General features: G+C 38.1%; 1 long non-coding RNA gene across 1 annotated transcript in view; it reads right to left on the bottom strand.

Annotated features, from left to right (window-relative positions):
* The window catches only part of LOC109265272 (uncharacterized), a 40,681-nt gene extending 31,888 nt beyond the window's left edge, over nt 1-8,793 (bottom strand). The window contains exons 1-2 of the long non-coding RNA XR_002079088.2: nt 8,562-8,793; nt 5,946-5,989 (exon numbers count right to left, since the gene is read on the bottom strand). This is a non-coding gene — a long non-coding RNA (uncharacterized LOC109265272). The remainder of the gene's footprint in view (nt 1-5,945; nt 5,990-8,561) is intronic.
* Between the last annotated feature and the right edge of the window lie 8,236 nt (nt 8,794-17,029).

Genomic DNA, 17,029 nt, shown 5'->3' with positions numbered 1-17,029 from the left:
TGGGGTACAAGTGCCCCTATGCATCAGTACTCCTGTATCCCTTGGGTAAATTCCTAGCAGTGCTATTGCTGGGTCATAGGGTAGGTCTGTTTTTAATTTTTTGAGGAACCTCCACACTGCTTTCCAGAGCGGCTGCACCAATTTGCATTCCCACCAACAGTGCAAGAGGGTTCCCGTTTCTCCACATCCTCTCCAGCATCTATAGTCTCCTGATTTGTTCATTTTGGCCACACTGACTGGCGTGAGGTGATATCTGAGTGTGGTTTTGATTTGTATTTCCCTGATGAGGAGCAATGTTGAGCATCTTTTCATGTGCCTGTTGGCCATCTGGATGTCTTCTTTAGAGAAGTGTCTATTCATGTTTTCTGCCCATTTCTTCACTGGATTATTTGTTTTTCGGGTCATGGTTCGTGAGTTTGAACCTTACATCAGGCTCTGCGCTGATGGTGTGGAACCTTTTTGGGATTCTCTCTCTCCCTCTATCTCTCTCTCCCTCTCTTTCTCTCTCTCTCTCTCAAAATAAATAAATAAAAAAATTAGCTCTTTAAAAAGAGTATTAGAGAAACATTATGAAAACAAAAATGGCACTACTTTCTGGGTAGAGAGTGATACTCCCCAGGGAGAGTATCTTTTGAGCTCAGTGAATAAAATTATACTAGTCCTAATAAAACTTTTTACCTACCTAATAGAACATTTTACACCTCTCCTCATTTAATTTTCTAATTCAATTCCATAGGCCTTTATTGTGTGCCTACTGCATACTATGCCCTGTGGCAACTGTGTAAAGACAAAGAATCTTGGAATATTACGAGTTTGCACATTTTTTAAATTTTTTTCTTGCTAAATCATTAATAACATGAGTTTTGTGAAAGTATTTCCATTGTTTTGATCAGAGAATCAAATAGGAAGTGTAACTTACTGAAACTATCCAAGGATGCAGTGGCAGGAGCCAGGACAGAATCCAGAGCTGTCTTTACATTGTGCTTGGGCACTATAGATGGGAAGAAGGCAAGCAGGACAGAAGAGGGGGACATGTCTTATTTTAGAAATTTATGCATGCAAAGTGGGATCATAAAGTAATATGTGGAAGTAGTCAAATTAACCCTATGAGGTTAGTGTAATAATATGCTTCTAGGGGCACCTGGTTGGCTCAGTTGGGTGAGAGTCTGACTCTTGATTTCAGCTCAGGCCATATTCCAGGGTCGTGGGAGCAAGCACCACATAGGGCTCTACACTGAGCATGGAACCTGCTTAGGATTCCCTCTTTCTCCCTCTGCCCCCTCCCCTACTCATGCTCTGTCTTTCTCTAAAATAAAAAAAAAATAAATACTAATAATATGCTTCTAGAAGCTTACCATCTCACTCAGAGTAAAACCCAAAGTCCTTACTGTGCCCTATGAGGGCCTGAAAGACCTACCTATTCTTCTAACCCCATCTACAATCTCCTTCTCCCTCTATCTGCTCCCACCACCCTGCCTCATCGCTTTCCTCAAAAAAAAAAAAAAAAGTTAGAGAGGGAGAGAGCCAAACCATAAGAGACTCTTAAAAACTGAGAATAAACTGAGGGTTGATGGGGGGCGGAAAGGAGGGGAGGGTGGGTGATGGGCATTGAGGAGGGCACCTGTTGGGAGGAGCACTGGGTGTCATAGGGAAACCAATTTGACAATAAATTTCATATTAAAAAAAAATAAAAGAAATTCATTGGGAAAAAAAACAAAAAAACCCACAAGACATTCACCTCAGAGCTTTCACTTCCTGTCCCCTCTGGCTGGACCACTTTTCCTTCCCAGATCTCTGGAAGCCTTTCCTCAAATCTTCGCCTTACTAAGGAGGCCCTTCCTAAACATATATAAAACACAGCCCTCCCTCTACCTCTCATTCTCCACTTAATGTGTCCTCTATTTTATTCTTAGTACTGATCATCATCTGACTTCATGTATATTTATTGTCTGTCTCTCCTACTAAAGAGAAGCTCTTCAGGCTATGATCTGTTTTTGTTGGCTGTTTTATCCTTAGTACCTAGGAGAGTGTCTGGCACACGTTGAGCATTCAGTAAACATTTGTTGAATGAATTATCTTTTATTTACATATATTATGTATTATATTATGTGTATATACCTATGCATATATACACAGATGTATATATGCATACGTATTCACATATGTAAATGCAGGATAATTGCTACAGTGTGGTTCTGGGATTCATTAATGGTCTCTTCACAGGGCATCACTGTCACTCTATAATTGTTAACTTTATGTTTCTACCTGGTTCTGATCCCCTTTTGTTATACTGTTGCAGTGTTCACTGATTGGTTTCTGGTTTGTATTTTACACAGATTCATGAATTTCACCTTCTTTTGTCAAACCAGGTACAACTAATTAAAGAGAATCAGCATGACCTTCAGTTTCTTACGATGCACTCTTTCAAGTAAAGAGAATATCTGCCCTGCAATACATAGGTGCTGCCTATAATAGTTATTTCTTTTGATCTAGATGGTCCCTTTCCTATTTGCTATTAAACAAACCCAGGCAGTGATGAACGACAGTGCTCTCCATACCACAGATTCTGCAGTATAAAATGCCCCCCACAAAATTCCTGCTACACAGTATCTATTGCAGATACATAATGAAGAGGTTTAAATGCACCATTCAATAGTTGGGTTCCTGCAAGTAAAGGAAGGCTTTCAGATTAATTATTGCTTGGAAGCCTCTCCCCCATTAAACAAAAGCTGTTTGTTGTGTGATTGTCTTCTGCTTCTAAAATATCTTCTCCCTTAAACACAGGAATAAAAGCTGATGGCTTGCTAGCTCACTGAGGGCTTGCCATTTAATGCTTCCATGACTAGATAGTGGCCCATGTGGGCCACTGGGTACAGGTAGATCACCATAGAGAGAATTCCACAGGAGCTCAAAAGGTGGACAAAGAGAACCAAGCGGGGGGGGGGGGGGGAACAGTGGGCAGGTAAGAGAGTTTCTAAGACAACACCTATCTTCCCAGTTCTCAATCTTAGCCCTTCTCTTTATCCCAACAGCCACTTCTCCAATTTAGACCCTTAAAATCTCTTACTCAACTACCCCAGTGGTCCTTGAATGTTCTCCCTGACTGCATTTTCTCTTTCCTCTAATTTCTCTTTGATAGAATCACCTGAGACTTTTCCCAGGCTCACAAATGGGATGATATCACTTCAACAATCTTCAATGCTTCCTGTTGCTGGTGGAGTCAACCCCATACTCCTTGCCGAAGCACTAAACAAACCTCTTACTGATCTAATCCCAGGTCATTCTCCCAACTTCATCTCTCAGTACACACCCTCACTCACCACCAACACTGCAGCTAAAAAGAGCTACACATCAGGTACTTTCTGAGTTTTTCACCCTTCCTCCTTTTATTTCTTCTACCAAGAAGAAATACCTTTGACCTTCCCTTGAGAGCCAGTTTACTCCTCCTGGCCCAGACAACATTGAGCTAATTCATGAGACCTTCCTTGGTCCTTTCAGTAGGAATCAATTGCTCCTTCCCTAGTGTTCCATCAGGTTCTGCAATTTCTTTCTACTGAATATGCATCATACTTTTCTTTGTTATTTGGTATGTGCCTTAATCTCCCCCCAGTAAATTGCCAGCTCTTTAAAAATGCATTCATCTCCATATCCCTTATGGGGCTTATACCATGTGCTAGGCATGATTTCAAATGCTGCAGGTGTGTTAGTCATTTTTTAATCCTCCTAATAACCATACAAAGTAGATACTTTTATCCCCATTTCACAAATTAGTAGAACTAGGTACAGGCAAGTTAGGTTATTTGCCTACCCTCCAGGAGCCAGTAAGTGTTGACGCCAGTCAAACTTACCCTAGAGAGTCCACACTTAAACACTATACTATGCATATATTTAAATTTATTCAAAGAAACCATTTAAATAGTTCCAAAGACTGATAGAAAATGCTATAAAAGAAGGTGATAGGAATATTAGGGAGAAATTCAGACCAAGAAAGCCCAGAGAAGTTAAGCTGCTTACCTGAGTTCACACAGTGAGGTACCGAGAGAGACAAAATGAAATCTAGGTCTCCAGAGGCTGGCCTGGTGTTCTTTAAACTGGATCATGGCTGCCATGTGGTTCCTATGGAGTGTCTGGGCAACAAAAAAAAAGAGATGTGAAATATAATTGAGTCTCATGTAATTGTAAAAAGTAATGAGAAACTCAGGCAAAGATGGATCTCAAGATACAACAAACTCTCTAATAAACATATCTCTGCTGATGAATTTTCTTAAGCTCTAAAATGCAAAAACCTAAATCCATGGATCCAAGGAAATGCAAAATGCAAATGGACAGAACCTAAAAAACAATAGCAAACTCTTTTTTAGGTGCTTACCATATGTTGGGAGCTGTGGTAGCACTTGATCTAATTTCATCCTCACGACCAACCCATCATCATTATTATTATTATTAGCCTCATTTTACAGAGAAGGGAACAGTCTCTGAGAAACTGAATGACTTTCCAAAGGTCACAGAGAGGGTAAGAAGTAGCACTGGGATGCATATTCCGAATGAGTGTAATTTTTCAGAAAATAGAAGTTTATTCCTTGAAGTCCTAAAACCATTTTGGATTTCAATACTCTCGTATGTCGTACACACTTTCTTGCCTTCCAAGAGAGAGAATTGGAATATATTTTAATCTTTCACTTAGTTCCCCAAATCATCATTTTGTGTGTCCCTATGTACCAGCTCCCTTCTAAATGGTTGTAAGGAAGCAATTATCATACAATGCATTTTTCGGGCAGGTATGTCTAATGTCTCACCATTTTAAAGGGTCATTAAATTTCTTAGTTTAGTTTTCTTAGTCCCTGTGCCTACTTTTGTAGTTTTCCCATCTTTCCTCTCATCAAAACACAGCAACTATTATTTCTTGCAGTTATATGCCTTCATCACCCCCTCTTCTTTCTGCCTTGGGTTGGGAAACCACCTAAAGTATTGTTAGAATTCAGTAAAACTTTAGAGCTTTAGACATTAACTGAGGTGCTGAGATACTGTACCTCAAGTGAAGTTCCTGAGCAGAAGGGAAGCCATGTGTTTTCCCTTTACTGGTCAAACCCCTTTCTTTAACTGTATCCTGATTATTTAAATCTAGACAAACGCTGGGGGCTTGGTGGGAGTTGGATACACACATAAAACATTTCTGTGTAACGACAGACTTATCAGGAAGAATAAAAAAGCAACCATTTAAAAATAATAACAATACAAAATTCTAATAGGATCAGATTGTAAGATTTCAAATGTTATTTTTATTCTTTATTAAATATCAGAGAGGTGATATGGTAAGAACCTGGACTTTAGACCTAGAAATAACTAACTATACAATCTCTCTCCACTGCTTTCTGACAATTGACTTGGGCAAGTTACTTAATTTTCTCTGAGCTTCCATTTCTTATTTTCACATCTTAAATTGTGGATACTGATAAAAACCTATCTTATAAAATATGTAAAGTACCTGATATATAACAGTTAGCTTTAAAATCCCATATAATAGACTTGAAATCATATTTTTTTACTTGAACTTAAAATACACTTGGTCTTAAGTTATATCCATGGTCTAAAATTTATCACTAATGATTATATAGCACAAAAGTTTCATGTTATCTTAGAAATTTTAAAGCTAGCAGAGTTTTACCTTCAGAGTATCTGTATGGTTTGAATTTACCAATCATCATTTGAGCCAGATGGCTTAAATTCAGTAGTTTCTTACTAAATATCTGTTGGATGGATAAATGGATGGATGGACGGATGAAGAAAAATACTTGGACACAAAGTTAATACTTAAATAGGATGCATTATGGATGAGTGTGTGTGTGTGTGTGTGTGTGTGTGTGTGTCCATATCTGCTAAGAAAATTATTCTAACTAGATTAGAAGCATCATCTAATATAAGAAGATCAATGTGGCAGTACCTACCTGGACTTGAGCTTGAAGTATGAAGGGTCCTCAGAAACATGTAACTGGAAGAAAGAGGAGAGAAACTAAGTAAAGTAAAAATGGATGTGAGGGTAGCACAGAATCTGGTCCAGCTACAAAGACTGGCCCAGGGAAAGGAAGCTGGATAGTCTAAGGCCTAGAATCCAAGGGGTATAGAGAACATGGCACTATTCAGGAAACCATTACAACTGCATGGTCTGGTCTTACAAATAGAGTGCACAGGAATGGAAGATTCAAAAAGGAAGAGAGCAGAGAATCTCAGGAAATGGAAGAGGACAGTCCTGGGAGATTTTCCCATTCCCTACAGAGTTGGGGCCTGCAGTCTGATATACCAGGACAGCGCCCAGCTCTCAAAGAAAGAGACTGGAAGGAACAGTCTGGTATTGGGGGCCAGAGGGTCAGAGGAAATAGGCAGAGAAATACATGGCTGACAAGGTATGGGCTAAGGCAAAAACTTGAGAGGATGAAGGTGCCAGACCAGGTAAAAGAGAGAGTAGCAAATACTATAACTCTACCCATGTGACAACAGAACAGTGGCCATCCCAAGTCTAAGTGTTCAGAAGATTCAAGGAAGCAATGGAGCCTAGCACCCATGGCTGGGCTGAGTCCTGGATTCCAGGTCCAGAAATGAGACTCATTTTCACGTCCTCCTAAATAGTGCACATGAGGCTAATATGTCTGCCTCACTCAAGATTAGCCTCAGAATCAGGAAATAGTTGGTGCTGGATATGGTGAATCAATAGCCCTAGTTATAAGAAATAGGGAAGGCAGAAGCAAGAGAAACGATGCTGATGATATGTTTCTGTTAAAAATATATTTTGAAAAGCTGCTTGAGGGCAGGAACCAAGTCTTCTTTATCTGTTCATATCTTATAACACAGGTTTGCATAGGTAGGTAGGATTAACTGTAATTAATCCTTAGCAAAATTTACAATACATCTTTATTCATAGGTACAAATTAAGACCTCCAGTCACTAATCGTAACAAGACCCACTTACATTTTTTTCTCCTGGTGTCTGTAAACAAGTATGTCCTACCATATCCCCCCTTGCTTCTCAAAAATATTTTCAGTTTCTGAACTCATGTCTATGTGGACCCTGACTTCTTTTCAGAGGAAAGTGTTAATTACTTCCATAGGAATTTTCCGTTAATCTTAAACCTCTTACCAAAGGTATTTGGGAGACTCATCTAGACTCATAGACTAGAACTCTGAGCTTCTGCATAATTTTCTCTTCGTAGTAGTGCCAAGTTTAATGAAACAAACATTTGTTTAGCCACTACTATGGGGATTAGATGAAAGGATACAGAAGAATAGTGAGTATTTGGGGCAAATATGATTATGACAAGGTCCCTGTCCTCTAGAAGCTTTAAAACTAGTCAGATAAGCAAATAAAAATAATGAAGTATGCTAAAACTGAATGAAACAAATACCATAATAAAGATGCAAAGAACATGGAAGCAGAAACAATTAATTCCAACGTAAAGGGTATATATTTCTAATTTCTTTTATTTTTATTTTTTTTTAACGTTTATTTATTTTTGAGACAGAGAGAGACAGAGCATGAACAGGGGGAGGGTCAGAGAGAGAGGAAGACACAGAATCAGAAGCAGGCTCCATGTTCTGAGCTGTCAGCACAGAGCCCGACGCGGGGCTCGAACTCACGGACTGAGAGATCATGACCAGAGCCAAGGTCGGACGCTTAACGGACTGAGCCACCCAGGCGCCCCTATATTTCTAATTTCAATATCACTTCCCCTGTGTATTTCCTGGACCCTGAAACAAATCGCACTTACTCTCTTCTCCAAAACTCTGTAGTATTTAATTCTAACCTCTGAAGGAATTTTCTTAGACTTTCTACTACCTCAGTTATATGTCTCCCACCCTCAAAGTAGGCTAAAAAATGATGGAAGACTTGTGTATCTGATACAGGTTCTTGGACAATAAGGGGCATTAAATCTCCATTTTTTTAAATTGAACAAAAAAGCATGTGCACGCATACACAAAATGAATGCCTATTGTTTGGGGATAATAATTATTCTTAATACTCTGATTCCAAAATATTCCCCCTAAGCATCCATGATTAACATGTTGAATTAGAGATGGTTCATATCCCACTAGTTTCAAAACAATTGCTTCAGTTATTTTTAATAAAGAAAATTACAAAATCATTATTCAATTTTCTGATGTAGCAGCACAAATAATTTATGGAAAATCTAAACAAATCACTACTTCAATATATACAATGTATGATATCCATAAAATGAAATTTTATTTATATCTAAGCATAAAAATATTCAATAAGGTTATGATCAAAAACAAAACCCCACTCTTTGCAGGAGACAATAACTATATTACTAGATTTTTGGTTATTGGTTTAGACCAATATTTAAATTCATTAAAAGAAAAGGCAATAGTATAAGTCATGTATACTAATTAAAAATAATTAAAATCTTGAAATCGAGACCAAATCCAGAATGTGCAACACTGAAACCAATAAATGCATAATTTCCAATAAGTATTCTCCTCTAAGTCACAGAATACCGATGATTTTTGATGTAAGCATTCTATTATAAAAAGACCTTTTTTGACCCTTACCATTGTAAACTTCTTCTCCAGGCCACACTTCCCACTGAGAATCCAAGATCTGGCATTCAGTTCCCACATTCAGAGTTCTTAGATCTCCAGTCTTTGCAAGTTATTTCTCCAAAGAGTTTAATATGGCTATGTAGAGCTAGAGGCCCTAACAAACATGTGTTGGAGGAAGAAAGAAAAAAAGGAAAGAAAAAAGAAAGGAAGTTAGTGGGAAAAGAAGGAATTCTGGCAAGAAGGGAGGAAGTAAAGGAAGGAGGGAGGGAGAATGAATTCCATTTTATCCAATGGGTTTAAAATTTTAAAGCCTGAAAGTTTTCCTATGGCTTATAGCAAATTGAGAAACATTTATTCAAGAGAAATTTAATAAATCTTGATAAGAATCAAGAATCCATGGCATTTGACCTACAACCTGCTCATTCACTCTACATCCAGCTCAGTGCAACAGAAGCTCAACTCTGGGTTCCTACAGCCAAGATGGGACAAGAAGGGAGGAAGAGAGGAAGGAAGGGAGTGTGATGGTTATTTTCATGTGTCAACTTGACTGGGCCACAAGATGACTAGCTATTTGATCAAACATTATTCTGAGTGTCTCTGAGTGTCTCTGTGTGGTGTTTTTGGATGAGATTAACATTTAAATCAGTAGAATGAGCAAATCAGATTTCCCTCCCTGATATGAGTAGGCTTCATCCAGTCAGTTGAAAGCTTGAATAGAACAAAAAGGCTGACCTGTCCCCCAGTAAGGAAAGATAAAGCAGTGTATATAGCATAGTGAATTTCAGAGTTGGTAGTAATGCCCCTTCTTTCATTTCTGAGTCCGGTAATTTGAGTCTTCTCTCTTTTTCTTGACCACTCTGGTTAAAAATTTGTCAATTTTGTTGATCTTTTTGAAGAATCAGGTTTTGGTTTTTGGTTTTCACTACTTTTTTTTTTTCTATTCTCCGTTTCTTTTATTTCTATTCTATATTTACATATATTTATATTTATTATTTCCTTCCTTCTACTTGCTTCAGATTTAGTTTGTTTTTCTTTTTTTCAGTGTCCTAAGGTAGATGGTTAGATTATTGATTTTAGATCTTTCTTTTTTAAATATAGACATTTATTATAATTTCTTTCCAAATACTGTTGTAGTATGTATTTTTCCCCAAGTATTGCTTTTTAATTGTATCCTGTAAATTTGATATCTTCCTTTTTTGCTTTGTTTTTATCACTTCAAAGTATTTTCTAATTTTGCTTGTAATTTCTTATTTGACCTATTGGTAATTTAGAAGTGTCTTATTTTTTCCCACATATTTGTGAATTTCTCAAATTTGTTGTTGTTGTTGAGCTCTAGCTTCATTCAATTGTGGTTTGAAAACATTCCTTGTATACTTTCAACCTTTTAATTGTTATTGAGTTTTTTTTTTTTTAATGACCTGGCATATGATCTATACCTGTAAATGATCCATGAGTGCTTAAAAAGAATGTGTATTGTGCTTTTGTTGGGTAGAATGTTCTATTGTTGCTAGATCTAGTTGACTTATAATGTCATGAATTTTTCTATGTATTTGTTGATCTTCTGCCTGGTTGTTGTATATACTATTGTTAGTACAATATTGAAGTTAAAACTAGTATAGTTCAATTGTCTACTTCTCCCTTCAAATAGTCAACTTTGCTTCTGAATTTTGAAACCTCTCTTGTTAGGTGCATATATGTTTATAAGTGTTACATCTAACTGATGAATAAATCCATTTGTTATTATAAAGTGATTCTCTCTAGTAACATATTTTTGTTTTAAAGTCCATTTTGTCTGGTATTAGTACAAGTCATTCTAGCTCTCTTATGGTTATTCCTTTCATGATAACACTTCCATTGAAATGAGCTGGAGTGTGTGAGGTAATGGAGTGGGTCATGGCTCAAATGCCACAGATTCTTGCTGTTCTTATCAAGATTAATTAGATTTCCTTGAATAAATCTTTTTCCATTTCTTATATACTATTAAGACAATTTACAGAGACTTTATTTAAAAAATAAACTTCACCAGTTATGGTTTTGTTGGGGAGATGATCCATGGAGATTCTCACACCACTATTGCAGAAGTTCTCCTCAAACTTGATTTTAATCTCATCTCCTTCTTCTCACCACCCTCTCCATGCACCTTTCTTTTCAGATTTAACTAGAACTTAAAATATGTGAAGTGGGAAAAAATATGGAATCTGCTTTTTCGTTATTCCTCCCATTTCTTTTTCTAGATCTGGGAGAGGGATTAAGGGGGCAGATGAAGGTATATTTATCTTTTTAATGCTACTTCTGATCCTCCTTTCTCCCTTTTTCATTCCCTCTTTACCTCTCCTGGTTCACTTTGGATCAAATGTAAATGGATTCACAAATATTTCCGTTCTTTGTTGTTGTTTTCAAGAATGGAATGAGGGAAGTTGGTCAGGTTTTTTTGTTTTGTTTTGTTTTTTCTTTTATTTTTGTTTTATTTTGTTTTGGCTTTTTGTTTTATTTTGTTCTGTTTTTATTTATTTATTTATTTATTTATTTATTACCAGGCTTGAAGGACAACAAAGTGACAGACATGACCAATAGATCACCATTTTGATACCAATTGTGAATAATGAGTTTTGTCTTCCTGGAACACTGAGAAGCCCATGATGAAAATATATTCTATGCCTTAATCTCCCATCTGCAAAATGGAAATAGTTATATCTCACCTGCCTGCCAACAATATTTTCATAAGAAGCAGATGAGTTAGAAAATGTGAAATTTTTAGGGAAAAAAATGTAAAGATATTACACTAACAATCTTCTTTGACTTATCTATATTCTTTACTCAGTGAGACACTGAATTTAAAACAATGAAGAAGTTCACAAGTCCCTTCCACCCTCCACTCACCCCTCCTCTAACTCAAGCCAAAAAAATTATCATTCATTCTTAAATTGAATGAAGATTTTGTTTACTCTTCAGGAGAGTATCACTGTGTTAAAGCAAGAGTAATAATTCATATGCATTTCACTATTAGCATTTCTAAAATCTTCAAAGTTAGAACTCTGGAATTTATTGCAGCTTTAGGCAATGCTGAAGGTGCCCCACAGCAATAATTGATGCTCTGAAAGCACACACAGAGAAAAAAATCATCTGAATTCTTTCAAGTTGTTTCTCTTCAAATTTATGAAATATTGATAGAAAAATATAAATAGGTATTTAATGCTGTTTTAGTAAAGATTCAGTCCAGTGGAGACAGAGCATAATTTTTTTCCAGGCTGCAGGATTAACACTGGAGTTGCCACTGATTCTGCATTAATAGCTAGAAATGTGTTTTATTGGTCTCTGTGCTCCAAGTTTCTCAGGCAGAAAATGAGCCCTGAGCTTCCAAGACATGTCTGTGGAGGACACTGCCTAAAGACCTCAAATTCTATAGACTTGTCTTGCCCACAAAATTATAGGTCAGAGACTCTATCCTGTCCTCTTTCCACTATTTTCCCAATGCCTATCTATATCAGTCAGAAATGGCATTTTGTTGTGAGTCTTAGAAAACCCAATTGTCTGAGCTTATACAGGAAATCTGAGGGTAATTGCTTGCGTGGATTCATTAGGTGGAGGATATTAAGGCCATAGTTGCTAATTCTCTTGGTCTTACTTTATGCTCATGAGATAGCTGCTAGAGCTCCAGATATCACATCTTTATCCCAGGCAAGATAAAGGAAGATAGGGTGTAGAATAAAGGCAGATGGTACTATCCATGTTAGCAAGAAAGTGAAGGCCTTCTCTGAAATCTCAAGCAACATTTCCTTCTTATGTTTCATTGGCCAGAACAGTGTTACATGGCCACCCATAGCTTCAAGTTTGCCTAAAAATGTGTTTAGCTTTGCAACTTCTATGGAAGGAGGCAAGGGAAAAGAGTTTGAAATGGGTACTAAGAGAGCTAACACAGCAACTGTCTTATAAGCTCTAAATTAACATTTGGTAGATGAATGAGATCATCAGAACTGATTCTTGCCTCACCAGCAACTGGGGGAGAGTCAAAATTCTGTAACCTCTAGAAATATTTTTGTCAGATCCAAATTAGTGTTCTCCAAATGCAACTATAATTGGGGGAGAGTCAGTAATACAGATAATACCCTGACACAAAAATCAGATAAATAGATGAATACATGTAAGAGGGAATGAGAGGGATGGATGATGATGTGTGTACATATATATAATAAAAAGCATATATTCTTTATTAAACAAAATAAAACCTTTTTTGTTATCCAGCTCAGGCCCCCTAAACCACTATCCTCTCCCACTCACCCAACCCCACAAAACATACATATACACATCAAATATATGTCACATTGAAAGTGTAAAGAGAAGTGTGGGAACATTAAAGACAGCCAGTGTACCCCAAACCTTGTACGTGTGTGTATATTTGGGGATGGGGTACAAAATAGACATGGGGAAGATCATTATGAACTGTATCTGTTTACCTCTCTGTTCTTGAATGTGGGAGATACTCTGCATCCATAGACAGAAGAGAAAGAAACACCATGTCCCAGCAGGAAGTCTATGGGTCCCTTTTTTTCCTTCCCATGGCTTCTCCTATCTACTCTGCCTCCCTTTTCTCCCTGCTTCCACCCATCCATTCCCAATGAAGGTGAGCGAGGCTAGCAGGAGGTCAGGCAGGGGGAGGAGACGAGGACATGAGGCAGAAAGCCTGTGTTCATGAGCACTGGGTCCTGTTCCTTCCATCTCCTTAGCATCTCCCAGATCAACTGATTCCATTTCTGTGAACAGCCTGGGTTCAGGTCTGAGCATTCTCTGGCCCCAGTCTGTGCAGGAGTCACCTGTTAACTGGTCTCCCTGCTCCAATACTTGATCCACACTATCCCCAGGGATATCTCCCTCCTTAATCTCAAAGAATGTGTACATACATTTATAGATGTATGTACACACATACATACACATATGCATGTATGTGTGCATTGATATATACCTGCACACAGACATATGCACACACACACACACACATTTATGCATACATGTGCCTATGATATTGCTTTATATATACACATATCTGATTTTTAAAAATCAAACAGAAATCATGGGGCACCTGGGTGGCTCAGTCAGTTGAGCGGCCAACTCTCACTTTCAGCTCAGGTCATGATCTTGTGTTTCATGAGTTCGGGCCCCACATTGGGCTCTCAGCTGACAGCGCAGAGCCTGCTTGGGTTTCTCTCTCCCTCTCTCTCTGCCCCTCCCCCACTTGTGCTGTCTCTGTCTCTCTCAAAATGAGTAAATAAATTTTAAGAAATTAAAAAAAAATCAAACAGAAATCAAAGGCTTAAAATGACAAGCAAGCTTCTCTGCCCCCCTCCATACACCTCCCACTTCTAGACCCAATTCCTAAAAGCAACTGCTTCTGACCCTTAGCTATTTCTTTAGGTAGTTGCCTCCATATTGCTAAGTAACCTGGTTCTGATGTTTTTTGTTGATGTATCAATTCACCACCACTAAGGCACAAATCTGATCATGGCTCTCTGTCACCACATATGGCTGTGGAAGCAGAGCACTGTGGGTCATCCATAGATGCCCTTCACTCTGGTACTTCCTGGAGACAGGCAACATGGCAGCCTATCTTCTTTGTAGATTGCAAGTCTCCAAGAGCTGCAGGAGGCCTGGGCCAGGCTCGCCTAACTCAGTCTCTCCTGGGCCACAACAAGGCAGCCACAACCACAATAAGGGTGAGGGCATGTGACCACTAATATTTTCATGTCAGCTTGACTAGGCCATGGATATCCAGACACCGGATTAAACATTATGTACAGGTGAGTCTGAGACGGTGTTTCCAGAAGAGATGAGCATTTGAATTGGTGCTGACCTGAGTAAAGCAGATGGCTCTCCCCAGGGTGAATGGGCATCATCCAATCTGTTGAGGGCCTGAATAGAACAAGAAAGCTGAAGAAGGTTCCGTAGTCTCTCTCTCTGCCCAACTATATCAGTGAGCTTGTCCACAGATCTTCCTTCAACACTCTTGGTTCTTAGGCCTTCAGACTCGGAATCTATGACATCAGCTCTCCAGGAAGCAGCCTCCAAACAATACTCTGGCTCTCCTGGGCCTTCAGCTTGCAGACAGCAGACTGTGGGCCTCCAGTACCACATGATCCAATCCTTATAATAAATACAGATACAGATACAGATATGTAGATGTATAGACATAGCTCTAGACCTTCTATTGGTTCCATTTCCTGACTATATGCTGTGTGTATGTGATGCTTCTGATGAATAGCAGCCTTGTTACAGTAGTCAGAAATTAGGCCAGAATTTGGGTGTTAGATCAGGGTGACACACAAATTATATAAAGCATCTCAGGGCTTCCAATAATTGGTGGTTTCCATTCTTGACAGGAAACAATCATCACCACCACATCATGAAATCTCTCACAAGGGAATTGGCAAAATCTAGAAACTGCTCATCCGACATCCAACTGCTCATCTAGAAACTTCCAAGCTGGAAGCCATCTCATGCACTGTGTTAAAAACTCTACCATTTGTGCGCAGCTCAAAAAGATGTAACTGGTAGAAAATATATGTCGGAGTGTGGGCCAATTTCAGGACAGGGGCTGTGCTTGTCGTTTTGACTGAAGACAGCTCTAAGCTCTAAGCCTGGGCCTGCTGGATCTGGAAGGAGTAAACATTGCTTCTATGAGATGTCATAAGTGTTTGTTTCCTGCTTCTGTCTCTTTAGCAGGGAGCTTACTCATTCCCCAGGAAGCTGGATCCCACTTCTGGGAGGTCAGACAAAAATCTAGAGCTACACAGAGTTTTCTTTCTTTCTCTTTCTTTCTCTTTCTTTCTCTTTCTCTTTCTCTTTCTCTTTCTCTCTCCTTCCTTCCTTCCTTCCTTCCTTCCTTCCTTCCTTCCTTCCTTCCCTTCTTTCTCCTTTCAAATTTAAGTTTGCTTTGAGAATCCATAACAGTTTTCTGTGAACTAGACCTAATCTGAGGCCTAAAATATGGGAAACTCTGATCCCAGCAAATGAGGAAATCTTTGATCCATCAAAATAAACAAAGTAGTGTTTAGCCTTTATAAAATAATCAAAATATATACGACTTTTGCCAGTAAAATAAATCTAAGTGGGCTAGAATTTTGAAATAGCTATTCAACAATCTCCTCAGATAAAGCTGTTCTTCCTTGTAATATGGAACTCACTACCGTAAGAACTTTGGTCAAAAACAAGTCAGCAAGGTCTCAGAATAGAAAGGTACATAATGTTAGTTATATCATAAAGGTAGCAGTGATAGGGGATACATCTTCAAGCATCAATCTGTATGGCTGGATTTGAAAGAATATATGTGTATATGATCTGTTTAAGTTTACCTCGTTTTTTATTCTCCAATATTTCACTATTAGAAATTCAGCCATTTTCATAGATGTTGCCAGTCCTCACATTTAACATCTAACTATTTCTGAAAGAATTAACATATTAAGTGTCTAAGGAAGCATGAGTAGGCTAAAAGTGAGATAGAAATGGGAGGTGAAATGCAACAAAGACTCATCCCCAAGGGTTTACCCTAGGGTGTTTTTTAATTAGGTTTCCATTTTTGCAAATGAAAAGTAATTAAAATAGAAATCTAGTAAAGGCTTCCATCAAATATTAGAAAAAATGAAAAAAAAAATGAGCATTCACAATGATATTTGATTAGCATTTTCATTACCAAGTTTCTTTATCCTCGTCTACAAATGTCAGCACATAAACTGGGCCTCTTTGGTTTTGCTTTCTTCCATAGCTTCATGTTTTAAGCCCAGAAAATCTGGCCATTAGAAATTTATTTTTAAATGGATTAAGTGCTCTCCCAGGAGCGATCTTTAAACTTTTCCATCTATATTTTGATAAAACTTCACATGAAGTCAATAACAAATTAGAACATAAATATTTAAGCAGCTCAAAGATAAAATGAGAGCTTCTTGCTTTCTCTCTTTTTTATGTCACTGGTAATGTGCCAGCAGAGGGGAATTAAGGGTCTTGGGGAATATGTCAAAAGTCTTTGCTTGTGCAAACAAGAAAAACCAAGCAAAAGGTCACTAATCTGAGAGAGGCTGGTGTCACCCTGGAGTTGATCTCATTCACTTCAGGAATCCCTAATATTCTCCAACAGCCTCTCTCCATCTTCTTCCTAGAAGTCTTTAATACAGGAGGAAGTGCACTAATAACTTTTCTGTGGAGCTTCTGCCTTGAATGAAGTTTGTTGTGTTTCTTTTTAATGCAGGAGGAAGTACGCTAATAATTTTTCCATGGGGCTTTTGGCCTTAATGAAGGCTTGCTATTAGAACTCTTTTTTTTTTTTTTTAAGGTACAGGAAATTCTATTTATTTTCAAAGGACACCTAAAGAAGAAAAGGGTTCTTCACTTCAAAAGCAAATCAAATGAAATAAGAAGCAGAGGAAGTATCCCCCATCAAAAGAAACAAAGAATCAGTGAAATGAATGTATGCTAATATATGCAAAGATGAT

The sequence above is a fragment of the Panthera pardus genome, unplaced genomic scaffold (assembly GCF_024362965.1).
Source record: "Panthera pardus isolate Hobbes unplaced genomic scaffold, ASM2436296v1 HiC_scaffold_6, whole genome shotgun sequence".
In the NCBI taxonomy this organism is placed as follows: domain Eukaryota; kingdom Metazoa; phylum Chordata; class Mammalia; order Carnivora; family Felidae; genus Panthera; species Panthera pardus.
The sequence above is the reverse complement of the archived record's forward strand: the minus strand, read 5'-3'. Positions and strand labels throughout refer to the sequence as shown.